Raw genomic sequence first — 9,814 nt, 5'->3', positions numbered from 1 at the left:
GCATGAAAACATTACCAGAAATTTCATTAGGAAATACAGTTTCTTTCTCTGCTTCTAGAAGTAAACGGCTTTTCTCAGCCTCTCAGTCCTAACCTGATCCTCTCAGGACTCAGAAAAAGCCTGCCATTTCTGAAGAAGGGTCAGCAAATGTCTGTCCTTGTCAAGAGACTGGATATACCACAGAAAATTTAAGCCCAAGCTTATGACACAGATTTAAGTTGAAGAAAACTCTTCTCACTCCCTTTCAAGTGCATGTCTTGATCTCACTGCATGGAAAGAAACAGGCAGTGCCATGGAGTCATTCCTCTGACCTATTTCAGACTGTGTGAATTGCACTCAGCAGCACACACTTCCCTCCTTGGATTGCAAAGAAAGCCAAAACTGATGAGCTCAGGTTCAGGTATCTGAGAATCATAAAGTGGAACATATGAACTCTGTCCTAAAACACAGCACGTCACCTCAGGATTATATCCCTGTTTTATCAGCACAGAACAGTGAGTCACCTGAACATCCACTAACGAATCAGGAGTATTGACTGTGATTAATACCTTCATCATCAAAGAGCTGACATCTTCAGGAAGAGGAAAAATTGTAAAGTGAATTTTTCGTAACAGCCCCTGCTTCCAGGAGGATTTGCTCCCATCTAGCTCCACTCTGCTGCCCTTCACAGAGCTGAAAAACACAACAGAATGGTCAGCAAGACCAAGAACCTGAGAGATCTGGAGCAAGAGATGCTTGTGCCGAGCAGTTGTGCCAGGCTGCCATCTGTTTGCCTTCCTAGTCAGCACTCACCATTCTCATGATGATATCATGGATCATCTGGATTAAAGGAAATTAGTATCTGTTGTTAATTACCACCGTGGAGGCCTAGTAGAATGCTGAGTGCATCTCTGGCAGGAGACAATATCGGTCAATCATTAGATTTGAGCTCACAAAACAAAAATAGCACTTTGACCAAACTTCTGAGAGGATTCAAATGAAATGAAATTAAAAAAAAAAAAAAAAAAAAAAAAAAAAAAGTAGAGAAATCTTGAAAGCACTTGCCTGTAGTCCAAAAGGAAAGCAAAATCTCAAAAGTGCAGCTTAATCATCACTTGATGTGTAATACTTTTATTAGCATAATTTGGAAAAGAACCATTTCTTTGGTTCTGAAATGGAGGACTGAAATATTTTCCTCACAAAAAAAAAAAAAAAAAAAAAAAAAAAAAAAAAAAAAAAAAAAAAGCCTGCCATTAAAAAAGTGTTTTATCAAAACTGATGTTTGGACTAACCTGCTCTGGCTGAGAAAATGCTGAGCAGCCCATCACAAATCCTTCCTCTAAACAAAAAAACAAAATCAAAACAAAAGACCCAAAACAACCCAAACCAAACCCAAAAGACCCAACCAACCAACCAAAAAACAACAACAAAAATATTAGTATTTAATTTTGGGTGTCTGGTTAGAGTGACAGCTACTTCAGAAGATACAGACCATCCCTCAGATAGGGAAGAAATCCCAAACAAGGACTACCAACCCCCAGGTTAGAAAGTATCTGAATGGTCTCAGGGAGCTGCTGGTCTGCCTGATGATTTCTGGTGGTGACTGGAACAGGTAAAAAGTGGCTGCAAAGAGGCAGCTCCTCTTCCCTATAATTTATTATTCAAGTGTAAAAGTTTAATGTACCTATTTGAACAAGTAAAGCGTGCTCTCTAGAGCAAAATTTTCTTTTTGTCTCTGAAGACACACTGCCTCATGAATCACTAAGTGCTACAGCCAGGACCCGAATGTGCATTTAATTACAAGTAGTTTGTTGCTCTGTACACACCCAGGAGCAAGAAATAGCTTTATTATTATAATAGACACAATTAAACAAAGACAAAATCAGGAACCTCACACAAAACTCACTGGGCTTCTGTGACAAATCTGCTCACAGCTGAAAGCCTAATATGTTTAAGGGTGGCTGACCTTTAATACAATTTTTGTATGATTTTTGCAGTGTTGCTATAAAAGCCTGTGGCACAAATCATGATTGGAACAAGCAGACCTTCCCTTCAGAAAGAACTGAGTTGGCTGTGCTGCAGTTTACTTCGTTCAATATTTCAGGTGTTTATATCTTTGCAGTTTAACTGATGGTTGTACTGAGCTGCTGCCCAGTTACATTCAGCACCAGGAGAGGAAAGGGGAATTAATTTCATTGTTGCCTTCAGTTATTAAGAGTTTGGAGTACTCATGACCCAGGGTCTCTAACTCACTGGATGGATTTAAATTACTATTCTGTGAAAGATTTGCTTTCTTTGGCTTTAATTATGTATTAGGCATACAGCCTAACCTGTGAAAAAGAAGGCAATGCTTGGCTTTGAAAAGAATGACATCACTAAACTTGTCATCTGCTGATACTAACAGTTTATTTTACTCTGCTCTTCTGCTACTATACAAACCACAATGGCAACTGCATCTAGCAGTGTTATTTAACTCTGCTTTACTATTTCATTAAGTTGAACCCATTTGAGAACGCAGAGGTTCAAAAGACTGCACCTTGCCAAATACTGAGAATTGTATTCCTTGTTCTCAAGAATTACTATTTGTAGCAGAATTGCCCAAAATGTCTTCCCCTTTCCACTGAAAAGTCACACTTTATCACTGCTAATCTTTTTTGTTAATCATTTAATCAAAACATCCATGTCAACTCTTTAAGACCAAGACAGAGGAAAACTGTGGCAGAGGGAACAGGGAAAACACCATACAGACACAAAAGGACAAAGGAGAATTTTTACTACAGTTTCAATGCAGTTTCTGCTTGAAAAGAAAGACAGAAGAGCTTTAATGTTCATGCCATGCACACAGCAGGCTGGCTCCAGCTGCCAGGTCTTATTTGTAGCAACACTCCAGAAAAACATATTCGATTGATAGTTCTGTAAAGCCATCCAGAGAAATGTGGAAGTTGGGGAGGGTGATTCTTCCTTTCTCACATGTTCCCATCAGGAGGAAAGATTCTCAAAGACAAATTAGATGCTAGGCACATCCCTGTAATGACAGCTTTACTGAGGTTACATGATGGTAACTCATGCAAAACAGTGAAATGAAAAGATGAAGGAGAAAATCCAGTTAACCATGAAAAACTGCAAAAGTTACAAAAAGTCAGGAGTATAAGCCGACCTGTACTGTTACATATGTAAAACTTACACGTTTAAATCCTATTCTGACATTAAGAACTGTTTTACACAAACTAGAGAGTTTTTTTTCATTGTTATCTGACAGTTCAAGGTTCACATTTCTTCGGCAACTATAGTAAAAGCACTCTCCTAAAACATAAATCAGATTCATGTAAAAACCAGCATGACAAAGATATGGGGTCTTCAGAAAATAAAACATCCTGTTTGAAATATTTAGCATCACTCTGCTACTCAAAAGACACAGGTTTGATTTATGCTGGTAAATTAAACACTGCCAAGGAACATTCACAGGTGCTGGAGCACCATCAACTACACCATTAAATTGTAATCATGATCCACAGCACCACTTTGGCCATGGCCAACTGTCAGTGAGCCAAGTAATGGCTCAGGAATCAACACAGTGCAGAGATCAGCCCATAAGGCAGCCCAGATGTGGTCACTCCATTGGCACAGCCTGGGGAATTGAGCAAGAACAGGCTGTCTCATGCAAGTGGGTCTCAGTGGCAAAGAAGGGCTTTGAGCACATTTGGTTTACAAGCATTGCTTCAACCACTCAGAACTGACATGGGAAGCAAGATGATGCATTTCAGAATTAATCTAAGGTTTGATACTACCCTTTAGGAGAGCCATCCAAGTTCACAAAGTTAAATGGCATTTAGTTTATGTGTTATAATTTGGCAGAAAGCAGCCTAAGCTTTCCAAACAACAGTTCAGCACTCTTCTGCTACTCCAGCAGTCGTTGGTTACATTCTCATCCATTTCAAACAACACCAGCATTTGTTTATCTTCATTACAACTAAACAACTGCAGTTCTTCAGAGAAGTGTTGATTGCAGAGGTTCTTGGAGTACATCATTTCCACATATACAGAAATAAAACATTTATATGCTACAACTTGTGTAATATGTAACAACATACCATGAAAGCTCCCTTCTCCATTCGACAGCAATGGGAAATCCACAGCTTTTTGCTGAGGTGTGAAGGAAGAGTGCAAAAGAGGAGTGAGTTTAACAGTGCAGGGCTGGCTGCTGAAGCTTGTCTGCTTTCAACTCCTTAATACTTCAATTTCAGGGCTGTCTACTCAAGATCTGAGCTACTCTGACCAGTCCCTGCATGATAAACTCAGGGTTAGGAAAGGACACAAGCATAACATAACACAAAACATTCTCCTGGACTGTATCTTTCAATAATATTCCCCATGAGAGGTCACAAGCTCCTTAAAGCCAGTGAGTTGTGAACAGCATATCCATGAACTGCATGTTACAGGAAAGCAGCCTGTAATCCCCCTATTAATCCTTGGCACCAGGGCACACACAGTGTAATTATAGTCTGCAGCAGAATAATTTGAAAACTTTATTCCACAGGGCCATAATTAGATCCTGGTTGTAATCCTTTAATTGCCAATATCATCTAATGCATTACAGACACAGCACACAACTACATGAGCAAATGTGCTGAGTTGTGCAAGAGCCACAGCAAAAGCAAGAGCAGAGCCAGGGATGCAGACTGCTAAACAAGGAACAAAAACATCAGAACAGACAACCTAGAAACACCAGGATTTCTACTCTCACTCTGCAGATTTGTTGATGGTCCAAGAGCACCTGACTAGAAGCACAAGTCAGAACTATTGGAAAAAAAAGTCATAAATTGCCACTTACATCATTCAACCACCAAGAAAAGAGCAGAAATAGATTTCTAGCAATTCTTTGGAAGAAGTTATGAGGACTTACACTGCAGTAGATGCTGACCCAGTCCAAAACAGAGTGAAACCAAAACAGACCATACACACCATCCAGCTGTCAGTTCTGTGCTCCTCTGTGGGAGTTGCCCACCACCTCAGCAACACATCTTCAATTGTTTTTAACTAATTCTTATTGCAACTGACCCAACTACACCCTGCACCCAACTGCAGATTACCAGCAGCAACAGAATTACAAGTGATACAGGTTTATGTTAAAAATTATATTCCTCCTTCATACCACCTGACAAAGGCAGTGAACAATTTTTCCTTTATAAAAGTGGCTGCAACTCTTGTCATTACCCCACAGGGTGCTGGAAAAAACAACAGCACAGCAAACTGCTGAGAAATTGCTTGAGAGGAACACAGGCTCCCAGTTAAACCACTCTGCTCCTTTACTTATTGATAGGAACACACCTAACAGGACACCACTTCTTGAAGTGCACCACAAACTCAAGATAATATGGAGGTAATTCATTCTCATAAATACCCTCTATTTACTGACTTTTCAAATCCACATAATCTCATTTTGTTTTCTATGCAAAGAAACACCACTTCGATTGGCAGTTCTGTCACTTTCTCACCTGGATTAAACTGGAAGATAAATGGAAAATGAGGGAGAAATTCCTTAATGATTTTTCATTTATTCATTAATAACACAAAATACCATGGTTGTTGGGAAATGTAAAGTCTTTAATTTTAGAATAGTCTAAGGAATTAGGAAGATGTAACAGGTTCCTGGAATCAGAAGGAAAGCAGCACCAAACCTCAAACTGGGCCTAAGTAAGAAACAATTACTAGTAACATAACTTTATTATATTCACCTGCTGAACTCAAGAGAACTTAAAGGAAAACAGCACTAGAGGACACGAAGCCCGTTTATTTACAGGTACTTATATAAACCCCATGCCTCTCCCCAGTATGACAGGCTTTTACTGTAATACATTGGTAAAACTGTAAAATTTCATTTAAACCCCTAAAAGAATTACCAAATTCTCCTTCTTCTTCCCAATTTCACCCAATGGAAAGTTGAAAAATAATCCACGTCCTCATTTAGCTTGACCTCTACTTCAGCAATAGCTGAAGGCAGCAGATGGGTTCTCAGTCTCCTCCAGAGCCTTTCACCTGCCCAGCAGGAGAGAGCTGCAAGGCACAAACACCACTTTTACAAGCACTGCTTAGAATGGACAAAACTTCCTTCTGAATGATGTGACAAGTGCTGGCACAGCTGAGAAAGCTGCTGAGAGCTCTGTGCTGTGAGATCACACCGTGGCAGCTCTGGGCACACGGGAACAGCTGTGCCAGCTCACCCTTACCTTGCACCAGAGAAAGCTGCAGCTCACAGGAGTTAATCTTCCATAAAAACAGGCAGGAAGTGCACAGTGAGACCCAAGGTGGGAGCACACAAGCAGGACCACACAGGTTGCTCATTTAAACATCAAGGTAAAAATTCTCAGGTTCTTTGGAAGCCAAAGCAGCAGAGCAGCACCCTTCAGCATTTCTCTTGGGTGTAGTGCAGGGAAATGGAGCAGCCTCTCCTCAGCTCCCTCAGCCCTCTGACTCGGTGTGCTCCACCAACAGTGCCCAGAGACCAAAATCAGGATGGGATTTGTTTTTTTTTTCCTCAAACTTTGAGCCTTTAAGAATTAGATGCAACATCTGTACATCATATCAAAGAATTTTATTAACTGAATGGAAAAAGTACTGCCAAAGGATGAATGAACCAACTTCTTTTAGATGCATACATGCTAGGATGAGATGACTTGTCCTCGGAATGTAATTATGCTACTTTTAAAGGCCAAATGACCATGTCAGACATCTGCACCTAAGGATTTATCACTTAATGTCAGAGCACACACACACACTGGGTGCTAAAGCACTGTCACAGAGGCAGTCCCTAGGAAAAGGTCAGGAAAAAGCACACAGAAATGAAGCCACCTGTCTGAAGTGATGCAGCATGGGCAAGACTGACATGGCAAGCTGCTGTAATAAACGGAAAAGAATACAGAATGGTATCAATATCAATACAAGATCAATAATGCCAGAGGGAAATCTTTTCTTTCTGACTTTGGATCAGGCCCTGGATATTGACAGAGGAACCATCAGAGGTGAAACAGCAAGAACGAAAGTGACCATAAAAGCAAGACATGAATACATACCCTTTTGATTCTTTATTCCATCACGTTTGGCTTGCAGAAAAGAAACCTAAGAAGCTGGAAAGTTATACAAACACTTCTCTTCACTACTTTGTTTTTACCTTTTACAAAAAAGCTCTTGCTAGACATAAGTGTATGAAAGTGAGTTAAGTGGCTATTTCAGAGTTTTACCTGAGCTTTCATTTTCTGTAACTATCTGAAGGCACCACACAGCAATTCTTAATATCATGCAACACATTTTCAAGTGAGGCTGGAGGCTGCATATCTCTGCTCAGTACCTCTGGTGGTTTTTAATAAGGTTTTTTGCTTGTTCCATCTCCAACACTGGTTTGACACAACAGCAATTTTTCCAGATGAGAGAGAACCCAGCAATCATAAAGAATGAATTATTTACAGAAAGAGCAGTACTCCAGTACACATTGAGACTTCACTAATTGTAGTTAATTGAAAGTACCACACTGAACATGTGCACAGTGCTCTTCAGGTTCATACAAGCTTCAAGTGTTTTTAAATACTACTGAAAAAAAAAGGGAAAGGCTCAGAAGATTGATAGCAGGAAACATTACCTTCCAGTTCTAGAGCACTGACTCAAATTAAGTCAAAGTTAATCAAAGGTAGAACACATCATCTGCTAACTGGCTGAGGAGGGCAGGTAATCCATTTTTAATGGGCACACAATATCATAAATCTTCAACAAAGCCAAAAGCCCCAATTACAGCTATGCAGATCAGGCTGAACTTCTTGCTGCAGTTTAGCTTACCTGTGCTCTGCATCCATGCAGGCCCTCCACCTAAGCCATGCTGATCTAGATCTTTGAAGAGCTTTTAAAAAAAGACATTCAAGGCATTCTACAAACCAAGTAAAAACACAAACAAACCAGAACACCCAACCTCACAAGACTTATTTAGAAAGCAGCAGCAAAGCTCAAGACCAATTTATGTCCAGGTTCATTGTTCTATTCATAAACTTGCAGCTTCCCCAAGCATGGTGAAGCACTCTAACAGATCACTGTGTTCAGGAAAACAGGGGTGGGGTGAAGTTGCCTGCAAGGTTAACACTTCAAATCATCTCACAGAAGTGTCCTGTGATCACCAGGGACAAAGCAGGATCACAACCCATTCAACAATAGCTGTAAGGGCAACAAACCTCTACCCTCACCACGCTCCAGAAATGTATTATGTTTAGAGAGAGCACTCCTTAGGAAATGGTGTGCACCAGGAACTGGACTAGTACCTGCTGGCCCTTCTTGTTTCCACGTTTTGGATTCAATTTTTTCCTCTGTCCAAAAGAATTCAAAGCCAAATCAGGTGCTCCATCTTAGGTTAGCACCCAAAACACAAGGTAAGGTGATCTTTTTCAGTGTCCTCTGGGTATTCATTAACTATTTGCAACAACTCCATAAAATGTAACTGAAAAGGCAAGCTTACTTGCCCTGAAGCTCAAATTATCCCAACAGCAGAAAGACAGAAGGGACTAATAACTCACATTTGCATTGGTCCCTTGACTAATCTCACCTTGGATTTTTTTCAGCCCAATGACTGTTTTAGACTCACAGGGTCTGTAGCATGGCAGGTAGCTCAGCCTTCCAAAGATTTGAAGAACAGGGAAATTCAGCTTCAGAACATTCAAACATCCTAAGTATTCTTACTATCTATATTTTTTCATGAAGAGCAAACATGAACACACTTCCTGGTTTGTTTTCAATCCAAGTCTTGCTCACTTTCTGAAAGCTTTTTTTTTTTTCACCAAAACAAAATGGGTGCCCATGCCTTGTGTCAGAAGTTATTATCAAAAAATTACCCACCTCCTGCAAATTTCAAGATGCCTTAAACACCTGGCTAAAGCTATTTGCAGGGCACATGTAACTTCTCATGCTATTTGCCCAGCATTCTCTATTTTGTAGCACCATGTGAGTGTTCTGGTGCCTCAGCAACTACTTTCTCAGTGCACCAAATGTCACTCTTCCTCTGAAGGCTGACTTCAGCCATGCTGTGTTCATGGCTCTGGATTCTGCTGTACAGGCCAAAATCTTAAGTAGGCAGCAGTGCACTGACAAACTTGAAATGTAGATTTAAACCCAGACAAGCTGATGTGACACTGGAACATGCTGAAACAGTACACATTGTAATAGAATATCCATTTCCTTCTTAGTGACAGGACTGAGCAAATTATGTTTCAGTGTTTTTCCCCTGAGTGCTGAGCTTTAAGTTCAAAAGCATTCAGAAGCAGGCTTGAGTCCTGCAGTCCCATTTTGTTTAATATCTAACTTATACTGAAGAAATAATTGCTTGGTCTCAATCCCTCCGTACAAGCTAAAATCAAATTGATTTGTCTTACAAAAATCTTATTGGGCTACACAAACTGTATAAAACCTCTGCTGACAGAAATAGGACAAATATCAGCCAGGACAGGGCAACCAGGATTTCCTACTCTGTTGGATTTAAAGCACAGAAAAACAAAAGCTCTGTTTGTATGTCCAGAGTATGTACCCATAACAGAGTAATTAATTAAGCCCTGGAACAGCTTGCCCAGGTGTTCAGGAACCTCCATTCACAGAAACTTGACTGGTCCTGAGCAAATGGAGGATTTTGAAGTGAGCCCTGCACTAAACAAGAGTCTGGACCAGAAATCTCCAGAGGTCCCTTTACATCCAGTGTATGTGATCCCACATAGACTGACATACAAATGCAAAGACTGGCATACAAATGCAAAGCCAAACTTGTGAGATGAAGTGGGGGATTAAATCAGGACTACCACAACATTCATAA

The sequence above is a fragment of the Zosterops lateralis genome, assembly GCF_965231275.1.
Source record: "Zosterops lateralis genome assembly, chromosome: 1".
In the NCBI taxonomy this organism is placed as follows: Eukaryota; Metazoa; Chordata; class Aves; order Passeriformes; family Zosteropidae; genus Zosterops; species Zosterops lateralis.
This window is presented reverse-complemented; position numbering follows the sequence as displayed.